Source organism: Zosterops lateralis (assembly GCF_965231275.1).
Source record: "Zosterops lateralis genome assembly, chromosome: 1".
Lineage (NCBI taxonomy): Eukaryota > Metazoa > Chordata > Aves > Passeriformes > Zosteropidae > Zosterops > Zosterops lateralis.
Genome location: NC_139762.1, coordinates 57,802,072 through 57,827,650, shown reverse-complemented (window position 1 = coordinate 57,827,650; position 25,579 = coordinate 57,802,072). Strand labels below are relative to the sequence as shown.

The 25,579-nt window shown below is 38.1% G+C and overlaps 1 long non-coding RNA gene across 2 annotated transcripts; it reads left to right on the top strand.

The window, feature by feature from the left end:
* The first annotated feature begins 1,416 nt into the window (after positions 1 to 1,416).
* Positions 1,417 to 24,947, top strand: LOC310914240. 2 transcript variants are annotated; one of them, XR_014590995.1, is made up of 5 exons: positions 1,417 to 1,598; positions 1,876 to 2,007; positions 3,103 to 3,287; positions 24,496 to 24,628; positions 24,794 to 24,947. It is a non-coding gene; the product is annotated as an uncharacterized lncRNA (long non-coding RNA). The 2 variants fall into 2 exon arrangements; XR_014590996.1 differs by having other exon boundaries at positions 24,496 to 24,947.
* Positions 24,948 to 25,579: the final 632 nt, after the last annotated feature.

The window sequence follows — 25,579 nt, the reverse complement described above, 5'->3', positions numbered from 1 at the left end:
TCAAGATCAGTATATGTAACTCATACCCTTTCTTTGTTAACATTACTATTTTTCATCTATTTACATGCACAACCATTTATTGGTGATACACTGGTCTGGACAATCTGTACTTTGGAACTTCAATGTTTGATACAATACTTCTGCTTCTTTGACTCTTTATAACCTTCAGATATGTAGATTTCCTAATATTTGTGTTACTTTTTTAGTGGATGAGGACATTCATGCATTTGGCATGAAATGCAAGTTATTAGTACACTTGCATTTGTATTTAATTTATATTTAATTTTTTAAAGTAAATGGGTAGAGATTTCTGCAATTCAGACTTGCTTATAACCATGGTTGTTATTTGCCAGTGTAAGTTCAGTGTGGGGTTAGCTTATTTTTAAATTCAGTCATATAAAAATCTGATGACTACTTTTTTTTCTTTTTTGTTAAGTACTAACAGTTAAATTATTACAGGATTAATGACTAGATTAAGATATAAATCCTGAAAAATTATAGCTATGCCACATAAATGAGTAGTTGATGACTACAAAAGAGTTTGCATGTGTTTTTTAGCAGGGAAGAATATCAGTGCCAAGAGATAATGAATTTTTTTTAATACAATTGAGCAGTTTTATATCAGTTATTCTGCTCCACAACTTCTCCTTTATAAAAAAATTGCTATTTATGATGGTATAGTTCATTGTTTACTGTTGCATATAGGCAAAACTTTATAGAAGGAAGGCCTTGTAAAATCACAGCTCAGGCTTGTTACTTCAGCTAAGTAGAAAAGGGCTATGGGAAAGTGACTCAGCTGAATTAGGGGTAGAAACACAAGTTATATAACCATCACGTGTTCATATTGTGGTATGTTGGTTGAATTATGTTTGTTATGGTTTAAAACTATGTAACTGATAAAGGCCTAACTGCTTAAAAAGACCTGTTTTTTGCAATAAAGCCGCTCTACTTTGCACTTGCCAGGGGACCCTCACACACAGTTTACTTTATCTCCTACCTGCCTCCTACACTGGTGGATTCTGTGTAGCCCTTCATATGAATTTCAGCAAGAACATCATAGATGTTCCTCGTTTTCCTCCACCTTTTTCTTCTGCATGTCTTTTAGAATCATAGAGGATTACAGTGGAGGTAGCAGCAGTTCAACATGGAGCCAATGTTGTTTTAGTGTGACAGTCTCAATTTGTGGCATATGGGAAACTTTAAACATAGCTTCATCAAGTACATTCATTAATCATGGTGTTTTCCCTACTTTGGATTTCAGATACTTAGTTTACCAAATTACTTGCTCTCAGATGAGAAATACTGGTTATTAATTTCTGAAGTTTTGGCTTGTATTCCGTATTCTCTGAAAAAACCTTAAAATAAGTTAATGAATACCACAGTTTGTAATAATCTTGGTGTTCCATCCATAGACCTTGCATGGAATCTGAAGCGTGAATATTGAAAATTATCCTCTATCCCCCAACAAATCAACACATGGCATTAAAAATAGGACTCTATCATAATGAAAAAAACATACTTAAAGCCGACCTGAGAACAAACTGAAATCACCACATCAAAACTGCAGGATCATGATCAAATCAAAAGGATTTTCAAAAGTAGGTAGTATCAGTGAGTATTGCATGTGTTTGGTGGATGCTGTGTAAGAACTTCCAAAAAGATGTCATTTTCTGTGGCTCAGTGCCAGGCAAATTAAAATAAACTTGCACTTGGAAATCCCAGCTTCACAAGTTGCCCAAGTGGCACTTCTATTTGTATAATTTGCTGCCTACAATACCTTTATTCTTTTGCATCTATATATTTTATATGTTCCATTTTTATGTCCCAGATTGATAGAAAGAAAAATGTCTGCCAAATTTCCTTTTGCTTTTTTAGTAAAATGTTGGTCAGAACTAGATGAAATATGAGGAAAAGGAGGCTAAAAATAATTTCCAGCTTCTGGCATGAAGATTCAGACATTGTAAAATCCATCACATCTCCTGGATGAAAGCACATTATGGATGCAAGGTATGACACATCCTGTATGAGGAACGATTTAAATATCAAAGACTAGTAATTAATTGCTTTGGGAAGTTTTGAACAAGCTGTGCTAAAACCAGGCAGAAACCTGTTTTCATCTTTTTGAAACTACTTATACACAAGACAGCTGGAAAAAAGCTAGGATTTTCTTTGTGACTGAGCAAAGGCAGACACTTAGAACTAGGAAACAAATCTAAATTTGATGCTGGGTAAGTTTCGGGTATCAACAATTCCATTAAGTTAGAACTTAGCATATCTTTCTGAATAACCACAGAAAACCATATGAAACTGGGCTGTAAAACAAGTCTTCCTAAATGTCACTAAGGTTTATGATTGTACAGTCAATTACAGAATTTTGCTTGAAAATGGATTGGGGCAAGAACTGATGGCACCTTCAAATAAATATATATATTTTTTAATGGTTTGACCAGTTTAAATTCCAGGAACATGGAAGTGCTTTTCTGTGTACAGAGATCAGAAGTAAGTTGTGTTAACACATCACATTAGCTGGAGGGAAGTGTTAGGGAATAACCAGCAAAGAGGAAGTTAGCTTAATTTATGACTTTGAAAATAAAGGTTTTTTGTCTTTTTAATAAAGCTAAATACAATTGGTGACATCATTTACCTAAATAAGTCCTACCTGAATGTTCATCTCCTTTTATAAGCTTTACCAATATGTAGATACGATGACATCTTGAGGCAATAAATTTCACATAATTAACATGTAGAGTGCACTACCTACCTTCTCACTACATGTTGATTTCTACTGCATGTATCTTGGCTCTGAAGTGCATGAGGAGTGGTTCTCAGTGAATACTTTACCATCCCAATATCAGCTATTATATCTGCTCTGTCTGTTCTTATTTTTCTCATCCTAAAACTGTAGTCTCTCCTCATATGACATCATTCTAGCCCTCTAATAATTTTTCTTATACATATCTGACTTTTCTCTGTCTATCATAAAATATATAAGTATAGTTGCAAAGCTGTTCTAGCCAGATACCACCTTTTTTCTGAAGCTGACAGTGGTAGCTGGTGGTACCTAGGCTATTGCACTGCAGTCAATAATGATCTCTTTTACAGGTAGAAGGAAGCAGTTACGTGACACTCCCTCTGAGAGAGAGAATTCCAAAGCAGTGTCAGGAAAATCACATTTCATCCTTACTGGTGTAGCTGGAGGTTTACATCTGAGCAGAAGATTGGCATAAAGTGTAGGTCTCCTCATGAGAGCCTTTCTGGGGGAAGAAGCATCTCACTCCTCTAGGTGAGTAAATTGTATGTGATTCCTACCTCTTTGACTGATGCCCTGAGTGCAGGAAGCATATGGACAGATCTAAATATCAGTGAAGTTCCTCATGAAGGACCTACATTGTACCTTTTCCACAGAAGACTTGTTACGTTGGAAAATTTTCAGAGAACTAGAATTAGTTTTATCTCAGGATCTATACAGAACTACCCAGAAATTAAAGACAAGTGAAGTTTTTGCAGTTTCCAAATGAAGCAATGGAATGCCCCGAACAGGTTTTTATTAAAAAGATACAGAAGATGAGTGGTGCAAATCAATCAATCATTTCTTTTTTAACTTAAGAAGACTAAGAGTTTGGCTAGATGTGTTAAAGCTGTTAGAAAACATACAGCATTCTCTGCAGACAGGTGGCCCAGCACTAGGAAGTGTAACTAGAGTTACCATTGAGATGGTGTCAGTGAGTCATTCAGGGAGTGGGGTTCTCAGTGGCCTTACCTGTGACCAACACCATACCTATCGGAAAAAAAAAAGGTTGCAGGAGCAGAGTGAGGATAGGGAGAAATCCATGTCAATTTTTATAGTGCAACTAAGGTCTGAGTGCTTTGAATGGCATTATTTTTATGTTGCTACCACTCTGCTGGCTTGAATAGAGCTACTTCTAAACATATAAATATAATCTCAGTGTATGTACTTATTTGGAACAGTAAACTTGCTGTGTTTTTACACAGAAGTTGTTTGGCTAATCTTAGTAGTCTGGTTTAGAAAATCATCATTCCTAGACTGAAAAATAGTTTTCTAAACGAATAAATGATTCAATTACCTGAAAATCAAACATTTTTCATGAGCCTTACAGATTACTTTTTTTTTTTTGTCTTTTTAAATGTTACAGAATTTGGGGAAGAGAACTTAATTGAAATTAAGTGATTAATTGATATTTCCAGTTGATTATATTATTTGATTGCTGTTTCTCGAGATTCAGTATTATGACCTTTTTAGATTCTTAATAATGAAACTTTGCTTTCTTGAAACTCAATCTCACCTAAAAGTAAAGCTGAGTCACTTGAAAACTTTTTGATATGCAGGTGAGCAAGTCACAGCCGACTGATCCCTACGTGTATTCCTTAAAATTGCATGCAGGTTTCACCAAAAAATGGACACCATCTGAGTTATCAACAAAAGTTACACCAAAGACTATGAACCAAAAAGCCAGGTCCTTAAACAAAGAAAGCTTCCCCTTGGATTAGACATCTCAAGTTGAATGTTATCACCATGTATGGACCAGTCACGATGGGAAACAAATCCTCTGCAATATTTTTACTTTGAAGTCTGTCTCATGAGCTACTTGTTTTGGTTCTGTGGATACAGGGATAAGAAGACAAAGCTACAGGTTTGAGAACACTGATTTACCTTTTGAGGTTGTAAAGAATGGTGCCTTATCATCCCCTCATCATAAGGGAGGGTACTTAATACTGACAGAAAAGGCTTCACCATTTTTACTATAACACCTAAGTATGGGCATATTTGTGAAAGACGTGAGAAAAAAGCTGAAATTTCTGCTGCTCCTCCAAGTTCCCTTGCACTGGGGAATTCACTCCCTTGGGATTTACACTCCAGTAAGAATACCAACACACAACAAAGGCAATGTCGTGCCTTCACAGTATTTTGGGAACTGGAAGCTGTGGGGTTTCCCATGAAATTAAGAAAACAAAGCCTCTTTTTCCTCCAATAGTTTTTGCTTTTTTCACGGGGGAGGTGTGTGGGGGTGGGGTGACCAACCCAACTTAACTATGTAAAATAAAACACTGGAACATACGGACCTGAAAAAAGAGATCTAAACTGGTGTAAGGCTGTTATAAACTGATTTATGGTTCCTTAGTTCCCTAGGAAACTTGGTTCCCTGCCTAATAGTAGGGCAGGTTTTTCCAATAAGCTGCAGAGTCTCAGTAATGATGCAGTTTGAATGGGAACAACAAAGGCCTGGCATATTTGAGTTTGGGCCATGACCTCCCAGATGAGGTATATACACCATCACACTCGGGTGGCAATGCCTGAGCACCACAATCTAGTAGGACAGATCAGAGAACTGTCTGGCCTATTTTACTCTAAAAAGATAGAAAAGTGAGTATATCTAAATGGAAAATTAATTGCTCAACTCTCCATCCCAGTCTATGTTAGAAGTTTTTTGGAAGAAAAGCAAAAGCAGATGGAAGTATATATTGAAGTTTATCCAGAAAAAAAGACATTTTCTAGCTAGCTCTATCAAGAATATCAGTAGCTGCTTCACCTAACAAACATGTTTTAGATTTAAGAGTTTATTTTGCCTAAGGATGTTGTCCCTTCTGACTTAACCATTAAGCCTGTTATTTCTCATAGTCTGGAAAAATTATACTTTCCTCTTTGAAGAAGTTAATAAAAGGAATGTAGGTGGAGGAGACAGAAGAACAGAACTAACACTGAGTAAGACAAAATTGAATGTTTCCTTGAAGCGTGGGTATTATAACCAAATAACGATTTCTGTTGTACAACACTCTCACTCAGTTACAGAAATCAAACCCCTACCCCTCTAATGCAGTTCATTCTAGTAGCTTTGACCAGACAGAAGACATAATAAAACTAGTTGATGTGGCAAAGTTCTGGCTGGCAGGCTGGCCCCTGTAGGAATTCCACTTTGGACTCAGCCTTCCAAATGATGTCAAGTACCTATGCATGTGTGCTTCTCCTCTTCTTCCCTCTCCTCCCCATGGGTTTTCTGTCCCCATTATTTATTACTTTCTATACTGTACTGTTGATACAAGCTGCAAATTGCCTCCCTAACTACACAGCTCCAGGACAATTTCTTTGATTTTCTTCATATACAAGTCAATCAGAAATGTCACTTGAGATTTCTATCACGTTCTCTTCTCCCACTTCAAATGCATCAGGAAATTGCTTTATAGCTGTAGCTGGCTTTGAAAAGTTCATGTATTACTTCAGTTTTCTAGCTGCTTCTGGATTCTTTCCAGTTAGAATTGGGCAGATGCAATTAAAGTGTCATATGCCTAAGCAGTTCTTTAAGACTGGCTTCAACCTAGGACAGAAATAGTTTAAAGAAATAGTCCTCTATCACTCCTCAGCTCTGGTATGCGTGGTTAAAAGCTTGCCTAATCAAACACCTTTTTTCTACATACCTCCAAATAATAGCACAGGTGTTGTATTATGTCTTCAAGCGCTGGCTGGGTACCCTTGGCAGACATGGCTGTTGGCACAAAGGAGTTGCTGCCTCCTGGTAGCCTCCCTATTTCTCTTCCAGATGCTGTGTGCTGTATTAAATTTTTCACAAGCAAAGTTTGAAGATATTCAAGTATTCAGTGTTCTAGTAATAAAATAATTTAAAATGGTGTGGTTGCCAGATGGGATGGTTTGTAAAATTAGTTTTATTTTATCACAACAGTGCAAGTGATAGAGGGAAAAATCCAGTGGGGGCTCATTAATGAAAATGTTTTTCTGGCAGATGCAAATATTAATTCAAATAGACATAGTCTGTTGCATGTAGCTGGACATAGAGGAGCTTGTTCAAGGTTTCAGCTGAGACCTATTATGCCCTCTGGAACTACAGCAAAAAATCCACTGCAGGAGAGACCAGAGGCTGGGGCCAAAAAAGCTACCATATTGAAAGCAATTAAGGATTACTCTGATGTGGTGGGGAATTTTTTGTTTGTTTGGTTTTGTGTTTTTTGGTATGTGGGGTTTCTTGTTGTTTCTGGTGGAGGGTTTTTGTTATTGGTGGTGGTTTCTTTGGTTTGGTTTGGTTTTGTAAAATTTTAGAGAAAAGCCAGACTAGGCAGCTTATTTGGCAAACTGTAGAACTGGATCAGCAAGACCTCTGATTTTTGTAATTGATTGGATCAAGAAAATGTTTTAAATGGCATGGATACCTACATAGAGGGAATACTGTCCTGCGTATGGATGAGGTGCATTTAGGTGCAATGGCAGACGAACAACAAATATAGATGAAGTGACCAAATACTTGATGCTTTTGGAGAGAGTATGGGATCAAATCATGCATCACTTTTGAGTTGTTTTGAATCTTCATTTCTCTTGCATTTCCTGATTTTATTCCCAAATGAAAAACTCTCATGAGAAGACTGATTTTTCCATTATTACTATGCCATTTCTGGAGACAGAGGTGAGCTGTCTGATTTTGTGGTTCCAACAAATTATGGGAACCCCTCAGCCTCTCACACTTCCTAGTTAGAACTCAGATTCAAAAAGAACTTGAGTTATAATTGAAGTATATATTTGGGATGAACTTTTTAAAAGATAACAGCCATAAATTGGATTTGAGCCAACAAATTCCTTGCGTTCACAAAAAATCCCAAACTCAGGCTGTTGTCGTCTAAGCAATTAACTAAGTGGTTAAATCAATTTACTTGAGTTATATCTTTGAAAATCTGAATTTCCATGTAAAATTAGGAACACATTTATCTGAAAGATCAGGGGTATAATTCACTATGAACTTCTAGACCAGGTGGACATGTTTTTGTAAACAACAAATATTTGCACATTTGTTCTTTCTTCGAGTAATTTCTTTCCTGTAGGCTTCCATCCTTGACATACTGCCATGTTCTGGGCACCTTTATTATATTCAATTATTTGCTTCCTGCTTTTTTTTGAGAAATTATCTCAGGTCTGTGCAGTTTCTCTAAGGAGAAATGTCGTTCTTTTCTGCTCATTACTAGTTTTTAATTGTTGAAGTATGGGTGGTTCCATCCTGTGTTCCAAAAGAGCCAGACAATACAGTACCTAATTTACCATTCCCAGAGACTCTGGCAAGGAGTGCACTTGGAGGAGCTCTGCCAAGAGCCAAAATATTTCTGATAGACACTTTTTCTCCAAATTATTCTACTGTGCCTCTAAGGTAAGTATTCCATATCATCATGACAACATTATATTTAGGGAAAACCCCCACCTTTCAGCTGTATCAAAAGAATTTCTTTTTCTCTTTGTACTAAAATGACTATCACACTTTTTTTACAGATTACAACATCGTGTAAAATAAGGAAAAATGAGAATAGAATTATTCAAGTATTTCTAGCCATATTAAGATTTTTTTTTTCCTGGAAACTTTTCTTGCTCTAGAATGAAAATGAATTCCTAAGCAGAAGTTTTTTGTTTGAAGTTAGCTCATATGTATCATGATCTAATTGGTTGTTGTGTCATACAAGAATTTCAGACTGGTACCCCATAGTTAAGGGTTTTCCGGATTATAGTATTATTTCAGGACTTATAGTTTCTAAAAGCTCATACTAGCACATTTGAGGTGTTATTTTTAAATAACTGTAAAAAGAATTGGCTGAAAACAAGAAGTTCTGGTCTTCCTTTGTGAAGTGCAGGGCAGACAGGGATAAAAGGAACAAAGGAGTAGAAAGGCATTGAGAAGCAGCTTGAAAACAAACAAATTTTAAGAAGGCTCTGGGGTTGCTTTGATGAGAACTAGAGGGAAAAGCGACACAGTAAGGCTGTGGTCTTTAAGGTGGGAGGGGATTCCTTGTGCATTCAAGCTGATTAAAAATATCTAAGATAGTGTCTTCTCTAGTGTGATGCAAGTCACCTCTTGTGTGTGTTCCTCACATAAAGGAGGAGAGAGGAAAAACATGCCCAGCAAGAATAAAGGCTAGAATTCACACGTTTTATTATTTTTCATACACCTAAATTAAAGATCTACTGATCTTACCTGAATGTAAGAGAACCTAATAGTCCATAGAAATTAAAAAAACCTAACCATTTCTACCTGTTGCTGCTGTTCCACAGGAAAAGCATCTCTGGTCTTACACTAGCCTATGAGCACAGATTCAGGGAAATGAGAATGAGACTACAGAATGACAGTTAAACCCTACTTTTAAATCGTATCTTCTAAGGTTTTGCATGTGGTAGTTTAAAACCTGAGGTCTGCAACAGTGTGAATGCTTTCATAAGGCACAGAAATGGGCTGTTGTCAAGTAAAAATCTTTCTTTTAAAAAAGGCTCTTTTAAAGCTGGTGGAATCTCTTTAGGTGAGATGCTTTAAAAGGAAAGCCTTTTAATTTAAAAAGGAGAAGGTACCTTGTATTGTAGTGGATAAACAACCAGGCAGTCAGACTTTGAATGCAATGCACATGTTTTATGGAGGTGACAGAAAGCTCCCTGCAGAGTCAATGTGGTGGGACCAGCCTCACTGAGGTTTACATGTAATAAGACCTAAGCAGCATGTGTGCCTGTCAGTCCTGCTTTTCAGCTGCAGGTCCAATAAGGAAACACTGACAGCACAAATATATCCAGAAGTTAAAGATCTTAAGGTATTTTTTGGTGTAAATTTGACAAAAAAATTCTCTGAAAGGAGGAAAAAAGGAACGGGGGAGCTGAGGAAATAGAAACCATGAGTTAAGAAATGTTCACAAGTGAACCTGTGGGAATGACTTGGGAAAGCCAGGGCAGAAAAGCAGATGGCCTATTGCATAGGGCTCAGTCATTTTTTTTCTCCAGCTGACAATTAAGTGCCATGCAGAAGCATGGTCACTCCCCCACCCTGGCAGGGAGGAAAACTGAAGGGAAAAACACTATACCTCATGGACTGAGATAAGAACAGTCAAATAACTGAAACAAAATAAAACATAATAATATCACTAATAATACTAATGGTAATAACAATAATAATGAAAAGAAGAGAAGAAGAGAGAAAGAGAAGTAAAACCCTAGAGAAATAAGTGGTGAACAATCAAGCTGATCACCACTTGCTGACCAATACTCAGCTTGTCCCCCAGTAGCAATCAGGCCCACCCAGCCAATACCCTCAGTGTAAATACTGTATAAGATGTTCTATTATCTGGAATATCCCTCTGGCCAGTTTGGGTCAGCTGTCCTGGCCATGCTCGCTCCCAGGTCCTTGTGCAGCTCCTCACCGGCAGAGCACAGGACCCTGAAGAGCCCCTGGCTCAGGGTAAGCACTGCTGAGAAATGACTGAGTGTCAGTGTGGTATCAACATCAGTCTCATGCTGAATCCAAAGCACAGCCCAGTAGTAGCTACTAAGAACAAAATTAACACTACATCAACCAAAACAAGGACAGACTCCTGGATGGTTACTCTTGCTTGCAGACGGTGTGCAGACCTGCTACAGAGGGTGTGAGGCCACCCAAATCCAGGTCGTTTCACAGTCATGCAGTTCTGCAGGATCACTGGGAAATCTGAAAGCATGAATGTTTGTGGGAAGCAAATGAAAGGGAGTGAAGCAGGTAAGCAACGGAAAAGAGGGCTAGAATGAAAAGATAAGTGGGAAGCACTGGGGGTAAAACTGCAAGGAGTGGATAAAAAGGGAGGGAACAAGAAAGCTATGCTATGCAGAACTGTGTGGTTTGGAAAGGCAAGATATGAGGAAAAGCAGGAGCATTGCTGTTGGGTTTTTGCTTTTCTTCTTTCCCAAGCTGTCAGATCACTTTCTCTGTGTCCCTTCTTAAATTACAGTTCCTCACTTTGTGTTCTTCCCATAGCTCCTCAGGTAATCCTTCCTTTTGTCTCCAGTTGACAGGCTTCCTTGGTACCTGCCTTCTAGCCTGTGTAATAAGCAGTGACCTTCCCCACTTTCTTCTATGTTCCAAAAATATGTCCATCACCATCTTTACTGAACACATTGCTGTACATGGAACCTGATACTCTTTACAGACACACACACACACACACAGAGGTATGCTTTAGAAAGACATGTTACCAGTGAGCAAGACAAAGTCCCAACAGGGTTATCAGTCCTTGTTTTGAGAAGGTGGCAAGATACCACTGACTGTGTGAAGCCATCTCAGCTGACACTACCAATTTACTTTGTAAAGAAGAGTGTAAAATCCCTCTGTAACCTGCCATCGACAACTAAAATTTTATTTCTTTCCTGAAGAAGTGAGGATGAGCCATTAATAACAGTCACAGGCTTTGGGAGGAAGTGGCTCTGTATCACACCCTGGAGCATTTAAACATTGGATGATGTTTGTAACTGCCAAGATCATGCAGCTGAACTGTTTGTACAATATTTCAGAGAATACCAGATGGGAAGAGGGCCTCAAGGACCATGTGGTCCAACCTTTCTTGGCAAAAGCATGGCCTAGACAAGATGGTCCAGCATTCTGCCCAATGAAAGGTACTGTAAAAAGTTTTTGATGTAACAGGTATTTTGACTGTTTGATTCCAGGTACCTTGGGGAGGTGTGTAACACTCCTGAGAGAAGTGTATGATAAAGCAGAGTTCTGCAATATCTTCCCAAAAGAGACAGAGAACTGCTTCTGCGAGTAATTGAGTAGAACAACATTAATTTTTTAATAATTAGAATGTAGATAAAAAATGTTATTAATCCTGTATAAAGACTATTTTTCATATATACATGGACAGAAAAAGAAAAAAAAAAAGAAAAAAAGAAAGAAGAAAAAAAAGCAATAGGCAAAACAAAGTGAGCTGGAAATTTTTTTATTTGTTTCTTCTTGGGATGTGCCTGACAAAGCAACAGCTAAACAGCAAGCAAAAAGCTCTATTGCTCACTTCCCTTTTCATTTGCCTGGCTCCCTAGAAACTTCTGGGAATTAAAGCACTGCACTTGTGTCTCCCTTCTTTAAATCAAAATGAGGAAAGGCCAAAGACAGGGTGAACTCTGCTGGTTTCAGTTTGATAATATTTCCTTAAATGACTGCCCTATTTTCTTAGTTACACACTTCCATTAGGATTGTGTGAACCTATTAATATTAAAATGGTTGAGCAGAGAAAAATCTTTGTTTCCCAAAAGGGATCTTTTAAAAGGGTGTGGTGTATTTTCTTACTGTTTGCATATGTATCCACAAAGCCTGACTTATTAGGTGGGTTAGAAATGAAACAGTATGAATCATCTATATGTTAGTTCCACTGCAGACCAGTGAGCATGTAATCAGACCTGCTACATGTCCAAAAAGTATAACTCCGCATAGTACCTATTAATTTCACAAACCCTACAGGCTTGAGGGTGGATCAGTTTTCATAGGAGAGTACAGCATGGCCAGAGCAGTCATAAAGCAGAAAAATTTAAGTAAGAAAGAGAGCATAAGGCAAAAGCACTTGAAGTTATAGATAGGATCTTTAAATTCTGCTTTCATGTGACAAACTTTCCCCAAAATTATGATGTAAAAATAGCAGATTATAGGCTGGTTTGTATTGTATATATTTATGCAATTGTATGAAAAGATGTTGAAGAAGAAATTAATCCAAGAGCTACTTCCTTTCTATACAATTTCTAAAAAAAATTGTGGAGGGGATGAGAGTGGAAAAATTTACATCTGCTTGTAATGCCTCTGGAATATGACTACTGTTATTTTCTGTCACTGTTTCAGTTGTGAGAAACTAGTCTTTTTTAATGTAAGCTAAAAGAAGCATTTTAGCTATTATTAGGTGTATTTGGATGCCATTTCCATCACTCAAAAGGGGCCAGCAGTATTTTATCATGCATGTTTCCTATGAGCATGTATCAAAACTAAGGGTTGGTGATTGGTGGACTGATCTGAGTAGCAATAATGGAATATGCGATTACAGAAAAGAAGGAAAATTTAGTACTTGTAGCAGTAACCCAAAATGTAAGAAATGTGTCTGCTGCACCATACCTACCTGGACAATTTGAAATTAATCTTTAGACTTCGATTACTGAGTTGTCAGTGTGTATTCAATACCTTACAAAACTACTGTCTTGACAGGGACATTTGGAACTCTGGTGACAGCAACAATATAATGTTGATAGATATTTCCTACATCCCTTCTGTTCTGGAAGAGCAAGCCAACATACACATCAGTGGTGCCTTCTAATTAACTCTATTTAAACTAAGGAAAACTTAATTTTGCTGCCCACTTGAGTATATCCAATCACACCCAATAGTCCACATCTCCCCATGGTTCTTGGAAAGCTTTACTTCCAAATAAAAGCACAGCATCTGGAAGCTCTTACAACACAGCAATTTATACAACTGAAGCAATTTATGTCCTGCAGTCACTGATTTTAATAATGACTAAATCTAGAGTTTTTCAAAAAAGTTTTCTTCTGAGGTAATATGGAAACATAGGAAAGATGCAAAATTATTTAGTGAAATTGTGATATTGCTAATTAATGTTTTTATGTAGAATTGCAGAATTTTTTTTCGTTGCATTACTGGTAGAGATTATTCAACTCTTACCAGATAAAAGTGGTTTCTCTACAGTGACAGTGAAAAAAATTGCACACTTTACATCTCCTGTTCTGCCACTTCTCTGTGAGCCTTTTTTTTCTCCACTGAATTCCCTGCTGTACTGTGCTGGCTTTCTTTGATTGCTTTGCCTTGGTTTTCTTAAGGACTTGCTTTAGGATGTAGATTCCAGCCTTCTCTAATGACAGTTATGGTATCAGGCATAAGGACACCTTCAATAGGTTTTTATAGCTGGTTCAAAATGTTTTTTTTAAAATCACTGGATTAGGAGAACAAAAGAACATAAATGATGCAGTGAATAATGTGGTCAGAGACATAAGGTCTCAGTCAGTTATAGATTTGACTCAAGGTTCTGACTGATAAAGCCTCAGATGGCAAAGCTGAGTGTTGTCCCATAAAGGCCAGGATGGCCTAAGTTACTGAAGGAGCAAAATTAGGTTTTGCAGTGATTGCAAATATTACTTTCTCAGAGATTGCTGTCCCTGGGTAGCTCTGATTATTGAAATCAATCATCCAACCTCAGAGAAAGGGAATTTGATGCAGATACCTGAAAGCCAGCATGTGCTCTGCAGCTTTCCCCAGTCTTCCCAAGAGATGTCATTACCTCTGAGATACCAGCATATAGCTCTCTTGGGGAGCAGAGAACAGTTCAGCTCTTCCTTCCTGCTGTCCAGAGACTCCCATGCCTGCATGGGGGCAAAACTATTTAGAAAGACAGCCTGAGAAAGAGAGGGAGGTGAATTTGCTTTCATGTGAGAGAGAAACTGGAGCACATGGAGCTCTTCCTGGCAATGGACGATGACCTACCTATGAGTATATGAATAAGGGAGAAAGAGCAGACCAGTGGAGGTGATGTAGTGGATGTCTGCTATGTGATGCTTGACCAGGAAGAACAAGTGGTTGAAATCTCCAACAGAGAACCAGATGGAGCTTCCCATTCTCTGCTTACAGAGGATTTCAAACACCCCAATATCTGTTGAGGGGACAATACAGAAGGCCATAAGTTGGTCTTGGAAAGGACTGATGACAGGTGACTCATGTGAAAGAGTAGCTATCTTGGTTTGGCAAGACAGGTATCTGCCAGGGAAAGCTAGAGTTTCCCTTGGAATGGAGACTGTAACCCCCTCCCCCCTTCCAAAATATTGTAATTTTTAAATTAAAGGCTTTTCAGGCAAAGATTTGAGAATAGGAATAACAGTTTCTTTACTAGAAACATTAAGAATACAAATGTAGTAGTAGAAAAAAACAAGCAAACAAAACAACCAGAAAATCCTAGAAATCCTGACAGAGTCAGAAATACAACCTGACACCCTGTTGGTCAGGGTGTTGGAAGCAGTCCAAAGTAAGCCCTCCTGGAGTGGCAGATGTAGTTCTATTGGAGTAGAGATGGCCCTTGTAGAAAAAAGGGTCCAGTCATGGTGAGATGGGTCCAGTCTTCCTTTGGGAATCCAGTGGAAAACCAGCATCTGGTGTCCCTACATCTCAGTTTTTATCTGGGTAGGAATGGTTTGGCTCCCCCCACTGGGTGGAGAATCTCACAATGGGATTATATAACATGTCATGTCATTGGTGAGCCTTAATGGCCCATTAGCAGAAGATGTCCCCAGGAGGGTGGAAAGAGATAAGGGGAAACCCCCCACCCAGTTTTAACAGCTGGCCCATTGTCAGAAAGGCAGTCACCCGCTCCCCCCTGGAGTTACAAGAGATAAGGAAAACACCTCCAGAGCCAGTTTCAACAGATGGAATGGAATAAACATTTTTTTGGTTACATAACCCAAGACAGGAGTCAATAAGGAGAGGGTGTTGCTGGACCTTATACTCAATAACAAGGAGGGTTTTGCTGGGGATGGTAAGTCACTATGAAATGGTGAAGTTCAGGATCCTGTAGGCAGGGAATAGGGCAGAAAGTAAAGCCACAATGCTAGACGTCAGGAGAACAGATTTTGACCTCTTCAAATGTCTGCTTGGAAGAGTCTCATGGGATGATGCTCTGGAGAGAAAGGTGGCCTGAGACAGCTGGTTAATATTCAGGTATCACTTTCTCCAAACTCAAAGAGAAGTCCATCCCAGTGAGTCAAAGGTCAGGTACAAATGCTGGGAAGCCTATGTGGATGAACAAGATCCTGGCCAAACTTAAACACAAAAATGGAAGCATACAAAGGGTAAAATTGGGACAGGTAGACTGGAAGGAATACCTCTGTATTGTACACTATACAGGCATGCAGAGATATGATTAGGAAAAAAAAGAAAAAAAAAAGAAAATTAGAAAACCGAGCAACCTCAGAAAAAAAAGGCACAAAAATTTCAAAAGTAATTGCAGCTAGTCCTCAAGGTGCAAATGAAGCTAGAAAGAATCTCTCTAATGAGCTATTGCAATTCAGAAGAGGAAAATGAGATTGAGTGATTAATCAGAAAGGACCACGCTATAGAAACTATTCAGTTTTCAATAAAGCTGAGAGAATGGCACAGAAGTTTTAAAATTAAGACAGCAAGACATTTCAGAGCCAAAATCTTCCTGTCTCCCTCTGCACTAAACTCTTAAGATATGCTGTCCATGGTTCTCCCATAATCTATCTACATTTGTTGAGTGATCCTATAATCTAGTAGGAAAATGTTCCATCAACAAGTACTTTGATGTCAGTGATGGAAATGACAGGTATTCATCATATAGGTTCAGAAATCTACCTTCAGATCCACCAAGGTGGAGATTTAGGATCTTGTAGGGTAGTTTGTGCTCAGTAAAGTGGGTAGCAGTACAAACCCTCCCTGACACAAGACCAGTTTCTCTTCATTAGCTTAAACCTTAATGTTGCACTAAGCATTTGGGGTCATTTGGAACAAAGCCCAGTTAAGATGCAGAAATATGTTGTGTGAAGGAGAACAAGATCCATGTATATGTCCCTCTGGCTGCAGTGGATGCATTTTCTATAGATATAGGAGGCAATGATAAAACAGTCACTTAGCCCAGAAACATGTTCTCATTGCAAAAGAACAGGATGCTTTGGATTAGGTGGCTTGATGCAAGTGATCGTATCATTACAGCATTAATTCCTTTTTTAGCCATGGCATATATTTTAGAAGAAAAGCCCAATAATTATTTTAAAATGTTAAGTGATGGATGACACAGAACAGCAGCAATAGGTTGCTCTCCTTGGTCATTAGATTTCTGAAAAAAAAAATTAAATCCTAAACTTGTCAAGCATTCATCCACATAGTTTTTGTCAGAGCTGGGCTGCAGTGTCACATTGTCAAATCTGTGTTCCATTTGCTGGGATTCAGGCTTCCATATATTTTTGTTCTTCAACTAGTGCGTTTCTGTGTCTTTCTCTACGAGGCAGGTTTCCTTAACCTATAAAGATTTTCCTCCTTCCTCAGACACATTTTCAGTTTCAGAAATAATTTTGCAGTACTAATTATTTTTAGAGGTAATAAAGGGATCAGAAGTTCTCTGTCTCTACTCATTATTTTCCCTGTGTGTATCAAATATCACTTTTTTCTTTTTTAGCAACAATATCACACTGACAATTTGTATTTAGATAATTAATAAACATTACTCAAAATATATTTTATATTCATTCCTACTAACATAGAGACTCCTTTTAACTAAAAATTTCCTTTATTCTTCCTATACATGCATAAAATTTCACATATCCTTTTCAGAAAAAGAAATCTTTTCTTGGCTGCATTCAGTTTCCCAACTGGCCAGAGTCCTCCAGCTGTACAACTGTCTCATTTGCTCCCTTCATATGTGTAATCAGTCTTCCTCAGTTTTTGTCTCATACAACCTGTATATCATTAGTTCTTGTAATGATTTTCTATGTTCTTCTCAGTTATGAATTGTACTATTAAAAGGCAGAGGGTCAATACTCACAATACAGAATTCACTAGGTCACATAATTTACTCAAGTAACTAGATCAGATTTTCTAGGTTTTTGCCTCCTTTATATATCAACATATTATTTCCTGCCAGGCCTCTTGAGCTCCTCTGGTGATCAAGTCCTGAAAATCAACAACAGTAATTCAGAGAATATGTCAGCATTTTTTTAGTTCTCAGATGAAAGGTCCTTGGGCTTGTTAACTGAAGAAGGCCTCCTTAAAGTAATTATGTAAAATTTGGAACTGTTGGAATATAAGTGACATTGTATGCTATTACTGGATCATAGAATGCTCATTTCATGTACACCTCCACTTTTTGTTAAATGTAATTCTCAATTCTGACACTTCTGTCTAGTAATGCACCAAGAATTCCTCGAATTTTTTGAATACTAAGTTTCTTAAGTGATATGGTCTATTTCTTGTTTGCAGGCTATTTGTGTAGTTAGAGAAATGATTTTAAATTATTATTATTATTATATGTTTATTCCCATTTTAATATTTGAAGTCTCTCTTCTGATTCTCCCAGCTCTTTCCTGCTTTCTGAGACCAGCCCTTTAAAAGCCTGAAACATGCTTAAATACATTTCACATAGAGACTTTACATGGAGCTCTTTGGACTTTATTCTGTTTGCAACAATAAATCAGAGGAAGTTGTTAAAATATGAGAATGTCTGATTTGTGGAACTGGATTAAACCAGTATGTCATATTAGTTAATCCCATAGATTTGATGTTATGTTAAAGTAAAGCTAGCCACCAACTAGCTCCCTGAACTTCCTTCATGAATCACTTAAGCAAGAACACATCTGGGTACTGACACAGCTTTAAAATTTCAAACAAGTGAAGCTCGTTGCACAACTGACATTTAAAAATGTACTTTAAACATCTCACTGAACAAGGGCTTAGACCAGCTGTGCAGTGACATGCAGGGAAACATGATTCCTGACCATCTCTGAAACACATCTTGCCAAAAACAAAGGGAAAAAGCCAAAGAAGATGAGAATATGTTGTGTCTGGCAGGAGTAATAGAGGTTACTCTTGCACACCAAATAAAGGGATAATCACAGAAGCAAATTTACTGCAACATACAGAGCTTCACTGATGAAGATGGTGTGTGATATCACCATGAGGTGACATCAAGAATTTTGTTTTTAATATCTTTCACCATAAGGAACTATTCTACAGGAAGGTGAAGAGAGAAAATAAATTTATACTCTGTCTAGGTTGGCAAAACTCGTTTTTGCATTTCTAGGACACAGGAAGCACAGCTAGTCTTCTGACCTTTGTATATATTTCAGCAGCTTGATATTGACTCCCTGCAGGCTTCATATTCAGTGACAGTGATTTTTGGGGGTTTATTTTTGTTAGCTGTTTAGCTAGAAGTTATGCTGGAAGTCTTTGAGGAAATTTCCATTGTTTATATTGTGACCAATTGTATTTCAATTATTTCTGAATGCATTTTGCTTATCTGCCGAAATTATCTGCTCAGACCTCGAAGTCTGCTCTATGTTATTGAGATCCACTAAAAGTAACTCTTGATATCGTTTCATGCACGTGTCTACAGCAGCATGCCTCCAAGAAAGGAGGTTTCAGTTACAGTGCAAATGTTGACCCAGGACAGGCTCGGACAAAGCTTTTTTTTCATATGAAACTGCTGAGCTGCTGAAGTCAATTTCCTGTAGGAAAAGGCTAGTTTCAACAACTGTTTGTTTACTGTTCAAATACAGGAAAAGACTCTGCAGATAACTTTTATCTGAAGTTTTGGTTTAAGCAGCCAGGCTTGGTTTAACTGTTTATTTTTGTAAAGTAGATGCACAGCAAAACACTTAAGAGCTATTTCACTATTAGTATTTCTGCTGAGAATTTGGGTTCCCATTCTAAATTAGGGCTAGAAGATTTTCACATTCCTGTAGGACAGAAAAGCAGGTTTTCTCTCCCTCTTCCAGTCTTGTGCAATCACTGAAGGTTGGAGCAATTATTTTAGGAAGCATATTTAAATAATGAATTTATATTGTTGACTTATTAATGATTAAGTAGAGATATAAAAACTATTTGTAAGAAGGAGAAAACCACAAATAAATGACTGAAGGGAGTTGGAGGACTTGTCATTAGTAAGAATGGGATGGTATCAGGAAATTAAAATCAGCTTGGTCATCAAGTTAATGTTTCTTGGTGAGATATAGTAACTCACTATTAATTTTTAATAGTTTCACATGAAATCTCTTGCCTGTCAGAGACAGTAAAAAGTCAAAGAGAATAGAATCTTCTCATTTTTGAATCTCTTGACTGCATTTTCCTAAATCTTGTTCAATTGCTTTCATCTTTCAGGGCACTCTTGTAATGCAGCTGCCCTTTCATGGCTGTTATGACATTTTTTCAAATTTAATGTTTCATTTCATACTGATGGATTGATGTATTATGCACTGCCTTGCTGATACTGCTGAAGCCCAGTGTACTTGGAAAGTCTTTCCAGAGACTTTATAAGTTGCTGATCCTATTGTATTCATTGAACAGTTAAGAAAATCTAGAAGTTAAATGAACAGAGATAATAGATAGTTGGCACTTTCAGCTCAAAGTGCTTTCTTTTGGAAAACTCCCTTAATTTGCCTGAGATTGTGAGCAGAATTGTGCAGAATAGTTCACTTGAAAAGACCTCTCCACCTAAGTCTGAGGAATCACAGCTGCTAATCAAGGATGGGGGAAACAGAAGCCCTTCACTCTGAATTGGATAGAGGGAGAGTGACATGAAGTTTTTTTACAGTTCCAGGGAATCTCTGGCCACCCGAATGGTGCTTATTTATTTAATTTTTCTGAAAAAGATGGGATATACAAATAAACAGTCAAATTTTAAAAATATGGGTCACCATATTTCTGTTTTCTCAAGTAAATATGGAGGTCAGAGCTCAGGTCTTTGTGCAGTGTCAGCTGAAGTCATTACTTCTAGCAGGTGCTGCCTGACAGTACCAAGGCATCAGATGTTCTGGCAAATGTAGCACAGAAAAGTGAAAATGAGTGTGCAAAATAAGCTGACCTCCGAGTGAAAAGATCTGTTTATTCTAAGAGAGAAACAGGCAAAATAACTGAGAACATTAAAAGCAATAAACCCAATGATCCCTGAGAGGAACAACTGAAGTTATTAGTCTTATTTAGTCTTTATGACATAAAACTTCTTATCTTACCTTAGCAGCTTAAGGGAAGTTTTTTTTTGTGTGTGGGCTCCAACTCAGATGACTGACTTTGAACTCATTTGAGTTTTGGATTAGGCATCTGCTCATACAGGAAAAAAGTGCAAGATTTTGTATAGCAGTTTCATTTCTTAGATTTTTAGGATACAAATAGAAAAGTAACAACAGCAGCATCTGATTTACAGTAACTTCATGGCATGTGCCTTTAATAACTGCTCTTTTCAAGCTTCTTTAGGAAGTCCAGGTAAAGGAGAAAATCTAGAACAATGTCATGACATGAAAAGAACAGGAGCTCTTCTGTCATTGTCTGGAATCCATTTTAAAGGGAAAATATAAAATAAATGGTAGATTTTAGATTCTTAGACAAAATCTGAACTGGAAGAACAGAAAGTCCTGTCAGTATTCATGGTGGAGATTAACTTGGAGCAGTCCCCAAATCATAACACATTACTCCACACACCCCCACCCTTCTGAAAAAGACAACAATAAATGTTTTTCACATGGAACTGCTGATAACCTAGGCCATCTTATGAAGAAAAATGCAGTGGCAGGTGATGAAAACAATTTCACTTCATGACTCAGTTAAAATACTGGGGAAATACTTTTCTTGTAGTTTGTTCTCATGAGCGATGATGTTTTACTGGAAGCTTCTCTCTGATCCCTAAGAGAAATTATGCAAGTAACTATTTCCAAATATTGTATTTCCAAGATTGTCTTCTTATCCTTAGTGTTGGAGTTATAGTTCCTTATTTAAGAATTTGCATAAGCTTCAGAACATCCATGTACTAAATGCTATCCTGTCTATTCCCAGACTGTTTTGGGGGGTTTTTTTCTGGCCTTACTGAGAAGTCCCAGACTTTCATCCTAACCTGCATTGCTATTTCTGAGAAGAGAAGAAGCATCAGTTTCAGAAGGGTTTTGCAGAGATCAGGTCAGGTTTGCTATGGTTATTGTTATAACACAAATCACAAAAAATGGTAATTTTTTCCTACATTTTAATTTAAAAAATACACACAATGTGGAAATTTAAGTGGATAAGGATGACATAAACACAATTTTTAAAATGCATCTTATTTTATTTTACTTATTACAGTACAAGGAATATTTACTTACCAGACCTCAATGACTTGTCTAGTGCACATTCTAGGGTGTGTGTTCTAACCCCTATCTCACGGGAGTGTAATTTTTTTCCCCTTTTTCTCATCCCAAAGGAAATTAAGGACAACTTTATTTTATTTTTATTTTTCCCTAAACTCTCAATTAATGATCCTTTTTCTAGTGCTGAAAGTCTATATAATTTCCTGATTATAGCAGTAAATAATAATAACCATATATATTAAAAGTGGAAAGAAACATTGCTATTAACTCAAAGTGCAAATACTGTAAGTTGTGAGAAAGCTGTCAGGACTCTGACATGTCCTAAGGCCCTGACCAGCCTTGCCTGTGATCCCCACCCTCTTCCCAGGGGCCTGGGAACCTCACCTCAGGTCACACATCGGCCCTTGGGCATTGTGAAAAAATGAAATTACTTCTTATTTTAATTAATAATTTGTGTCACCTGTTGCAACCTACCCCCAAACAGAGTAGTAAATTTTCTGGAAAGAATCTCTTGGATGATTACAATGTCGAGCAGACATTTTGGACTGTATTCTGTCATAAAGTGAGGTCTGTTCAACAATTCCAGCAGGATCTCCAGCATTTGTCTATTTTCAGGCTTAAGTATCCAGTAGACCTAACAGTAAGATAAGGATCTATGTAGCATCAAGGAAAATGTGTTATGGAATGTTATATAAAAATGTTATGCAATTTCCTGAAGTCTTCCTTGACTTCCCATATGACTAGGAAATAAGACAAAGAAATACTTACTTATTTTCCTTCAGTTGTCCTGCCTTGATTTTCTCAAGTGGGCTAAGTGGCCAATAGGTAAACTTTTGTTCTTCCTCCAGCTAATAGGGAAACCCAAAGACTTGAACTGCAAGGCATGTAACCAGCTCTGACTATAAACGATATGAATGTTATGTGATAGATGGGGAGACTAGAAACTTCTCTAGGAAGTAATTTAGGAAATCCCAATACTTCTGCTGTTGGCCTTATACAGCTCAGTCTTCAGAGGGCAATTATCACCACTGCAAAATAATTTATAAAACAGTAACATGGTCTTTCCTTAAGAGAAACTTCTGCCTTCCCAAAAGAGCTTTGAGTCTCATTTGAGCCTTTGCAAGCCGCACGCCCGTTAGCTCTCACATTAACAGAAAACAATGGAAAAGGGAAGAATAGGATCCCAAATAATGTTGATGGCAAGAGATTGCATTGGGATCTTCACATCAGTCTGAGAGACTATTGCCTTCAGAGTGTAGCTGAGGACAGTAGTGCCAGCAACTGTTAATGGCTTGCTAAGTAGCGCTGCTCAGGATCTGGGTCCCACAGGGGAAGGAGCACTCTCCCCATCTCTGACCTTCCTAATGCTGCTAATTTAATGTAATCTGTCCTTGCTGTGTTTCCTTTGTTGAGGGGAGACAGAAACAGGGCTCCCTCCTGTCACCTTTTCTTTTTTAATCTCTTAATTCCTTATTTCTGGCCAGTACAGCGAAATAATGACAACGATAATGAAACTCATGAGGACAGAGAGTGAATGACACAGTAAAATGTTCATCGTGGCTATTGCACTTGATAGACCTCTTCATAGATTCTTCTTGGTCCATTTAAAAAGTTTCCTGCAGAGCTTCTGCAGACTCACTCTTCTGGCTGCTGCATATAAATACAAGCCTTGGACCTATGGAATAAAACTAGTAATTGTTTTGCATCGTGCCTCCCATCCAGCAGTGTGACAGCCACAGTGCTTCAGCAGTTGGCAGAAATACCCTGCCTTGCTCAGGGGTGAGTTTCTGCCAACTTGCAGACAGAATTGTCTTTGTATCTTTTAAAAAGTATGACCGTGAGGGTTGAGTTTTGAAAGCATGTTGGATGCATGTTCCATTTAAATGTATCTCAGTCTCACTAGGTGCTTTATGGGCATCCCATATCGTTTAAAAGGCTTTTGAAAACTTGACCATGCATAGTATAGAAACTTCTAAGAGCTTTGAGAACAGAAGTAGTTCAAATATGTTCTGAAATTTAGGTGATTACCAACATTTTCGAAGGCATACGTATGCCTGAGTAGGCTCTGAAAATGTAGATCTAGGTTGTTAAATTACAGAAATACTTGAGAAGCTTTACAGCAACTTTCTCTTTGGGACTATTTTCTTCACTAAATGGCTGATAGATTAATAATAGTAACTAGTGAATTCCTTAGTGAATAAAGCTATAGGCAATTCCATGAACAAAGTACAGAAATTGGATGAATGCAGATAAAAATATGCATACAAATATTTTGGCACATGAAACTTTGATCAAATTGGTCACAAGATCAAATTAATCTTATCTTGGCATGAACAGATGCCATCATGCTTGGAATTGTTACTGAAGGCATGGAGGATTATATCCTGTCTCTGATTTTCATGTTTTCAGTTTTGAGTCTTTCATAATCTTTACATGACTGGCTCATATATGGTATTTTGAAATCTGTGATTGCAAAATAATAAAGTACAAACAAGTCATTATTGTATCTGGAAAGGGATGAGACTGCATACATAGGAAAAGCACAGACAGGACAGCTGTGCTAACACAAATTCTGGCTCTAAATGCCTAATGAATCTTTCCTTTCTTCCAAGATATCTCCTTAGAACCTGCCAGTGGTGCTTTTACTGCGCACATTAAAAAAAACCCCAGCCTTTTTTCCCTACATAGCTAATAATTTACAGGGCACTGATGTTAGTTACCAGAAGATCCAGTTTTCCAGTTTTCTCTAAATTAATATTTCAAATTAGATAAGGATTTGGATATTTGCATGAAGCTTTGAATGTTTCCAGCATCCCTTTTTTCTCTGCTGTACACTGGGCCCTAAATCTGAACTGCTTTCATGTCTTTATCTTCCTGGGGAGTGTGCAGAGTCCCTGCAGAGCGACACTGATTGACTCGCTGTTCCTTGGCAGTCTGGATGTGTTTGAACCTGGGCCTGGCAAATCCTGCAAGGCATGCTGCAGCCCTGCTGCCATCTCATCACTCTGAGCAGTGGTATTTTGTCTTTGCTTCTTGAGTTTCAGTCTTTGATCATTAGAGGTGTACAAGAAAAGTTTTAGCATACTCTACATTTCTGTATCTGCAACACTGGGCTGGATTATGGAGCTCAGCCCTGGGCAGGCTCCTCTCCATCGCTTCTCTTGTTTTCTCTGTTATCAGTGTCTTCCACCTCAGCATGTGGACAAGCCAGAGGGTGGATTGACAAGAACATTTGGAAAGTCAGCAGTGACACATGGCAAGTCCTACCTTTGATATGCATGAATGCCTTTCAGTCTCACAGGCTGAAGACTGCCTGTTTTAGGGAGCAACTCTGTGGAAGCGACCCTGGTCTCCAGATTGGAAGGAGCAGAGGAATTTTCCTGTCAGGTGAGGCTGGGGGACCTGGGCTTGTACAGCCTGGAGAAGACATAGCATCATGGAATATGACAGCAGCCCCCTGAGGCTGTGGGCATGTCATGGAGTAGATGTAGCCAGGCTGATCACAGTGCTGCAGGGCAGGAGAACGTGAAATAACAGGCATAAGTTGAAAGAAGAGATCTTCACAGTGGATATAAGAAAATTATGTTTCCCACAAGGAGAAACAGGTGGTGGAACAGGTTGCTCAGAGATGCTGCATAATCTTTGCTCTTGGAGGTTTCCCAGATGCAAGTGGGCGGAGCCTTGGGGCAACCCAACCTGATCTCAGACATGAGACTGCTGTGAGTAAAAGGATGGATGTGAGACCTTTCCAGCCTGAAATTCCCTGTAATCATATGATTGCATATTGTCTTGTTTTGGGCAGTGGACTCCTGTAATCAGTGTTGGAACGAGAGATGTTAAATTCTTATAAATTTTGGAATTATGGCAACTTCAGAAAGGAGAAATGAAAGACTAAATACTGGGGTGTTGAAAGGAGATGATAGTGTTGGGGAATGAAGAAAAAATGAAGAAGGATAGGGACACATG